This window comes from Arachis ipaensis, chromosome B10, assembly GCF_000816755.2.
Source record: "Arachis ipaensis cultivar K30076 chromosome B10, Araip1.1, whole genome shotgun sequence".
Lineage (NCBI taxonomy): Eukaryota > Viridiplantae > Streptophyta > Magnoliopsida > Fabales > Fabaceae > Arachis > Arachis ipaensis.
Window position 1 is genome coordinate 108,583,765 of NC_029794.2, and position 8,309 is coordinate 108,592,073.

Genomic DNA, 8,309 nt, shown 5'->3' on the forward strand with positions numbered 1-8,309 from the left:
CTCCACCATCTTGGGATCGAGCTCCATCTGCTTCCTGGATTTCCTAGCAAGGTGTGGAAATGGAATGTGAATGGCTTCTCTTGTAACTTCATCTTCTTTTGGTGTTCCATTCCTTGGTTGAGCTACTTCTTCTTCAACCATGTCTTGTACTTCCTCCTCTTCTTCAACATCTTCTACCTCAACAATGTCTTCAGCTTGAATATCTTCCTTTGAGCTTGGCTCCTCATGACTCCTCTCTTACAGTGTAGTCCCGGACCTCAAAGTGATGGCATTGATTCCACCTTTGGGGTTGGGTAAAGGTTGAGAAGGAATTGCACTGGAGCTTGAAGGTTGATTGTTGGGGATAGATAATGAATCCATCCGGGAGACGAGCACTTATAAAGTAGCGTTTAGACCATTTATAGTGGATTTAAGTGTATTTTGAATGTCTTCTTGGCCTTGTGCAAGAGAGCGAAGCATCTCATCATTAGAGGAAGAAGGGGGGTAAGTGATTTGAGGGGCCTGCTGTTGGTTGTTCTGAGGCGCTTGGGACTGCCTTTGGTGAGGTGCTCGGTAAGGCTGGTTTTGGTTCTGCTGTCTGTTGTTGTTATTCCACCTCTGAGTTCCACCATTGTCTCTACCTCCTCGGTTGGAGTTGTCTCTCCATCCTTGGTTGGAATTATCTCTCCACCCCTGGTTGAAATTGTCTCTCCAGCCTTGGTTGGAGTTATCTTGCCAACCTTGGTTGTAGTTCCCACCTTGGTTATAATTACCGCCTTGTTGATTGTATCCTTGATTCGAACGGTCGTAGAAATTATGGGTAGCTGCCAAGGTGTTGTCTTCTTGTTGGAGTTGCGGACATTCATCAGTGTAATGGGTATAGCAGGCACATATTCCGCACACTCTTTGAGGAACTAACTGTTGACACTGTTGTTGTGGGTGAGGCTGAGGTTGTTGTTGATTCAACTGTAGCTGCTTCAGTATGTTGGTCATCTCTCCCAGAGTCTGTGTGAGAGCAGCAGTCTCACTACTAGTGGAAACCTCTGTAATAGCCTTGGGATGGTTGTTCATGTGCTTTGCATTCCGGGTAGACTCAGCTAGATCGGTGATCAGTTGCCACGCTTCTGTCGTCGTCTTGTACTTCTTCAAAAAGCCATTACTCGCAGCATCTAATGTAGTCTTGTCTTGAGGCTTCATGCCTTGTGTGAAATAGCTAATCAACACCAACTGGTCAATCTTGTGGTGGGGACATGAGTCTAGGATATTTCTGAAGCGTTCCCAATATTCATAAAGAGTCTCTAATTCACCTTGGATAATGCAAGAAATTTCTTTCCTCAGTCTATCTGTAACTTCAACTGGAAAGTATTTGTCCAGGAATTCCCTCCTGAGCAGATCCCAATTAGTAACAACTTCTTTAGGTTGAGTGTAGAACCACTCCTTTGTCTTTCCCTCAAGAGAAAACGGGAAGGCATATAGCCAAATAGTAGTCTCATCTGCACCATGAAGCCTAGCAGTTGAACAGGCTGTCTAAAAATCTCTAAGGTGCTTGATAGGCTCTTGAGCAGGTAAGCCATGAAACTTGGGTATTAGGTTGATTAGCGTAGTCTTCAGTTCAAAATTCGCAGACAGATTTGGATGACGCGCTTGATACAGTTGCAGTGTAAAGTCTGGAGCTCATGCTTCCTGGAGAGTAATCCTTTTGGGCTCCGCCATATTACCTGCATGTAAATCAACAGAATCAGTAGAAGAGGAGCTTGTTTCTTCCTCAAATGGCGCTTTAGATTCGCCCTCAGAGGCTAACCGACGCCAAGCTCACCTAATACGTGAAATAGTTCTTTCAATTTCAGGATCAAACGCGGCTAAGCTCGGATAAGGTAGTGAACGCGTCATTCAATGAAAGAAACATACAGCTCATGGTAATAAAATAAAAATAAAATGAAAATATGTAAAATTAAAAATAGTTACACCAACCAATAATTTAGCACACTGTTGCAACTCTCCAGCAACGGTGCCAAAAATTGACGGGCAGAAAATTGCCGATTAAGAATTTATAATAAGAACAGCGTTGCAAGTACAATTCTTAACCGTCGAAAACTCTGCTTATCAATTTAGAAAGAGTTGTCACAATTTAAGAATAAAATACTGGGAGTAGAATTCCCAGGTCGTCTCCCAACGAGTTGACAAAAGAGTGCTATTTTATTGGTCAGGAATTTTCCGAGAAATTTTAGAGTTAGAGAACAGAAAAATAAATGACTATAAATTAAAGCAATGAAAATTAACGAGAGAATTTATATAATTAAAATAAAAGCCTTGACCGGGAGAAGATTAATTGGAAGTTCTATCGTTATTGGATTTTCTCATGTATAATAGTAAGAGGTTGTTGTTTTTACTTAGTTAACCTTTACCGAATAAAGGAAAGTCAAGTAATTGAGCAAACTCTGATTCACAAGTCCTAATCCTCTCCTATGGAAGGATTAGCGTTAGTGACTAGAGAATTGGCCAACAACTTCCAGTTAAAATCAACACTTGAGTATTCCAACTCAAGGGTCTCCTTTTAATTAACTCCCAAGTCAAGTTGGGAGTCTACTCCATTAACATGAATGCCATTTTCATAAACGATAAAAGGGGAAGAAAAGAAGACATGGAAATTCAAATAAATTGATAACAGAAAATTAATTAAAGGTAAAAATAATTCTTTGCATTAATAAATTCCAAAACCATAAAAATCCATATGTAAATCTGAACAGGGTAAATGGGTGATTAAAAGAGTAAGGAAATAAGAAAACAAACTAGAATGATGGAAACTTCAACAGAGGTAGTAACTCTTCTCAATATCCAAATCAAAAGCATAAAACTAGAAATCGATGAATATGAAGAAAACCTAGAGGAAGTAGTGTTCTCTCTAAGATTCAAACTAAAACTAAAAACCATGCAAAAGTGAATGTGTGTTGAGTCTCTACTTGTCCTCTGGCTCTAGTCTGTGTTTCTGGGCCGAAAACTGGGTCCAAACTCAGCCCAAAATCGCCCCCAGCATCTTCTACGATTTCTGCACGTGGCGCACGTTACGCGTACGCGTCAGTCACGCGTACGCGTCAGGTACGCGCACGCGTCGCTATGAAAATCTCCAAATCACGTACACGCGTGAGCCATGCGTTTGCGTCGATCCTCGCTGGCCATCTCCTTAGTTTCTTGTGTTCCTTCCATTTTCGCAAGCTTCCTTTCCATCCTTTAAGCCATTCCTGCCCTATACAGCCTGAAAACACTTAACGCATAGATCACGGCATCGAATGGTATAAAGGAAAATTAAAATACATAATTTAAAGTCTTAGGAAGCAAGTTTTCAACCATAGAACAAAATTGGGAAGGAATTATAAAATCATGCAAATTGTATGAATAAGTGTGCAAAGACTTGATAAAAACCACTCAAATTAGCACAATATAAACCATAAAATAGTGGTTTATCAGGTATTTTAGTACTCGAAGGGCTGCCTCAAAATCCTTGTCAGTGGCATAGTCTAAGAATTAGCTCAATTTCCCTACTGCATAACTAATTTCTGGTCTGGTGTTGGTTAGATAAATCAATTTTCCAACCAATCTTCTATATTCAGTAGTCGATGTGGGTGGTATTCCTGAGGTATTCGCCAATTTTTTAGTGTAGTCTAGGAGTTGAGGCAGCTTTGGTGTCCATCAAGCCATATTCCTTGAGTAGGTCGAGGCAGTATTTCCTTTGACATAGCCGAATCCCCCTCTTGCATCAAGCAACCTCCAACCCTAAGAAGAACTTCAATTCCCTAATGTCCTTAATTCTGAACAAGTCATGGCGATGCTATTTTAAGACCTGAATTTCATTCATGTCATCCCCTGCTAGGAGGAGATCATCAACATATACCAAAACTGCAGTGAAGGCGAAACTAGAGGATTTGGTAAATAAGCTGTGGTTGTGTTTAGACTGAGCATAACCAGCCTTGAGAGTAGGGTGGAGATGAGTTTAGTGTTCCATTGCCTGCTCGCCTGTTTCAGTCCATAAAGCGAGCGATCCAATCGGCAAACCATGTTGGATGATGGAGGAGGAAGCCCGAGGTTAGCCGCATATAGACTTTCTCAGCTAAATTCCCATGTAAGAAGGTTGTATTGACGTCTAATTGGTGCACAAACCAGTTTTTGACAGCAGTTATAAACAGTACAATACGCAGTGTATTCATCTTTATGACTGGGATGAACGTTTCAAGGTAGTCAATGCCAGCTGTTTGGGTAAAGCCTTGAGCAACAAGCCACACCTTGTGCCTTTCTATGGAACCATCAGGTCTCAATTTCAACTTGAATACTCATTTACAACCCACTACTCTTTTGCCAGCAGGGAGTGACGTTAAGGTCCAGGTGTTATTCTCCTTCAAAGCAGCAAGTTCCACATTAATTTCTTCTTGCCAGTTTCGATCACAGACGGCATCAGCATAGCTCTTAGGTTCTTTGTATATGGGATGGTTCAAAGAAGAAATCTGTAACTGAAAGGAACACTCATGTAGTGGTATGCAAGGTGCTAACGTGTTTATAAATCTCGACTCAAAAAAAGGATTGATGATTGTTCAAAAAAATACTGTGTTTGTTCATGTATGAGTTCAAGATTCTGTCCTAAAAATCGCAAATAAGGTTGCTGTGAAATATGACATGGAGTTGAAGAACAATTGGTGTTTGCTGTTGAGATGAAGTTGTCATGCAGTAAAAATCAGTGAGGTAAAAAGGCCTTTTCTTTTCCCTAGATGATCTTTTCAGTGTTTGTGGTTGTGTGTTATGCATGGTATGAATGTCTCCAGTATCCTCTAATTGTGTAAAAATTTGAGGTAGTGTATCTGAGGTAGTGTGATGCATTTGGTGCCTATCTATACTGTGTGAAGCAAAATTTGTGTCCAAATCACGATTTGTGAAAACTGTTGGGGCATTATTCGAAATTGTGATGAAAGGAACATCAAAAACTTCAAAATATTGTACATGTGTGAGATGCAGAATTTTTATTTTCATTGATATAGGTAGTGTGCTAAGAAACGTTTGCAAAAGGAAATGTATTTTCATAGAAGAAGACTGATGGGGGAAAAATTGTCGGTAAAGAATTTCACAAAAATAATCGCGTTGCAAGTATAGATCTAAACCGACAATTAAACCTCAATCAAATTTAATTTGTTTGTCACTAAAGCAAATCCAATAAAAATAAACCGAAATATTAAACCTCGGGTTGTCTCTCAAGGAATTGCAGGGAAGTGTAGTTATTATTGGTTATGGGAAAGTATCTTTTTGAGTTTTTAAATGTTGAACAAGGAATTTAAATGACACAGAAATAAACTAACAATTAAGAAAAGTCCTAGTAAGGATTGATAATCGGAATTCCTATCCTGATTACCAATGTCAATTGTGATGGTAATTGTAAATTGCACTCACTTAGTTAACCTCTAACAAATGAAGGAAAGTCAAGTGAGAAAATCAACTTGAATTCACAAGTCCTAATCAAAGACTAGAGTTAGTGAAGCTCAAGCCAACTAGCAAGTTTCAATCACCAACCAACAAGAGACTTATGATGATTCAAGAGTCTCCAATCAATCAATTCAAGCTAAGAATATAAACATCTAACTTAAAACCCTCCCAAGCATTTTATCAAACACTTGGAAGGCACAACATAAAATCATAGAAAACTAACAAGGAATATTAAATCTAAACAACCAATTGCAAACATCAATAATAACAAACAAAGAAAGGAACAATAATTATGAAATACCTTAAATTGCATTAAAAGGGAAATTGAATCTAACATGAGAATTCATAAACTAAAGTGGCAACATAAAGTAATAAATAAGGGAAATAAATAAACTAGAATCCTAGAACAATTAAAAGTAGAAGAGAAACTAAATTGAAATAAGATAGAATTTAGAAATTGAAGAGAATTAAAACTAAGAAACCTAAAACCTAGAGAGAGGAGAGAGCCCCTCTCTCTAGAAACTACATCTAAAACCTAATTTTTGTGAATGAAGTGTTGTTTCTGAGTCCTCCACTCTGCAGCCTCTAATCTGTGTTTTCGAACTTGGAACTGGGCCAAAAACAGCCCAAAAATTGCCCCCAGTGTTTTCTGATACGTGTAACACGTGGCTCTGTCACGCGTACACGTCGCCCACGCGTACGTGTCACCCACATGTACGTGTCGCTGAACTTTTGCAAGGTCATGCGTACGCGTGATGCACGCGTGCGCGTCGCTTAACTGCATGGTAACTATGGCAAATTACATATCATTTTGAAGCCCGGATGTTAGCTTTCCAACGCAACTGGAACCACCTCATTCGGACCTTTGTAGCTCAAGTTATGGTCGATTCAGTATGAAGAGGTCAGGGTTGATAGCTTAGCAATTCCTTCAATTTCTTGTATTCCTTCTACTTTTGCATGCTTCCTTTCCATCCTCCAAGCCATTCCTGCCCTATAAACCCTAGAACCACTTAACACACATATCAAGGTATCGAATGGTAATAAGAGAGGATTAAAATTAGCAAATTTAGGGCCAAAGAAGCATGTTTTCAATCATAGCACAAAATTAGGAAGGAAAATGTAAAACATGCGAATTCAATGAATAAGTGTGAGAATAATGGATAAAATTCACTAAATTAAGCACAAGATAAACCGTAAAAAAGTGGTTTATCAATCTCCCCACACTTAAACATTAGCATGTCCTCATGCTAAACTCAAGAGAACCAAAAGAGTGAAGAGGAATGGTAGAAAGTATGAAACGCAACCTATCTATATGAATGTAACTAAATGTAAAAATACTTCTACCTACTTTGTTAAAAGTAAACAAATTCTCTAAGACAAATATAAACTGGATTCCACTAATTCAAATCACAAAATAAAGTACAAGTAAACTTGCAAGAAGAAAGCTCGTGAAAGCCAGGAACAAAGAATCGAGCATCGAACCCTCACCAGAAGTGTATACACTCTAATCACTCAAGTTTTTAATGTTTGATTGTCTCAATTCTCTACTAACCTTGATTTCTAAGGCTTGCTCTTCTTCTACCAATCAACAACTAATTTGATGCACAAATACACATATCAAGAGGTCTTTTAAGGGTTGTAATAGGGTTAGGATCAATGTAGGATTGTATTTGGTCAAGTGGACTAAAATCTGAATCTTTAATTAACTTAAATTTCCCACCTAACTTCAGACAATCCATGTAATCATAATACAAAATCTAACTACCCATTTATTATTTTTACCACATATTCATGCATCCTAATTTTGAGTATAGTACATATGCATTGCTATCACCATTTACTTTTGGGAATTTTGTCCCCTTTTTATTATTTGCTTTTTTTCTTTTCTTTTCTTTTCTTTTGTTTTCCTCAATGCATATGATTAAATTATTGAATGCAATAATATGTGTTCAACAATTGTTTTGCACATTTTCACAGGAATATGCAACACCCAATTCTCAAACCAAATGTTTCCATATCCAACTTTCCCATACTTAAATCATGAACACTCTCGCTAGTCTAAGCTAACCAAGGATTCAAATTAAGGACATTATTGTTTTACGCTTAGAGTTAACGATGTGCTAAAGTAAAGAACAAATGGGATAAGTAGGCTCAACATTGGTTTACAAAGGATAATGAAAAGGTTAAGGCCATATGGGTATGTAAGCTCAGTGAAACAAGGCCTCAATCATATAAGTGCATGCATACATCAAACAATGGAAATATAGAATTAAGCAAGACAAATATCACAATTATAGAGAGAAAAACACACCAAAAATAAAATATTGGTTGATAAAATACAACCAATCAAATAGGCTCGAAATCTCACTGGTTTTGTGTGTTCGAGCTCTAAACCATGTTCCAATATAATATTTCTTCAAACAAGTTCAATAAAAATTTTAATTTGAATTAGTGAAATGCTATAAAATAGTTTCTTGAAAAATAGATTATTACTTCGACCAAGCAGTAGTAGAATATGCACAAAATCTAACAAACATGCAATCAAACATGCAAGTGCAACAACTAATTTAACAAAGAAAATTAAACATTGGTGTTGAAATAGGAAATAACTAACCCACGGAAGTCGGTATCGACCTCCCCACACTTAAAGGTTGCACCGTCCTCAGTGCATGCTAAGATGTGCAAGTGGACGGGTTGCTCCAACTGATGCTTTTCTCTAAAGGCTGTGCATAGGGACTTGTCTGTTGCCCCATGTAAAAGTCTTCTGTTTTCCTTCTTGATGGACATCCTGAAAGAAGAGAAAAGGGAAGAAAAGTAACCCAGAAATAAAGATAAGAAAACAAATAAAGTATGGGTGGGTTAATGCC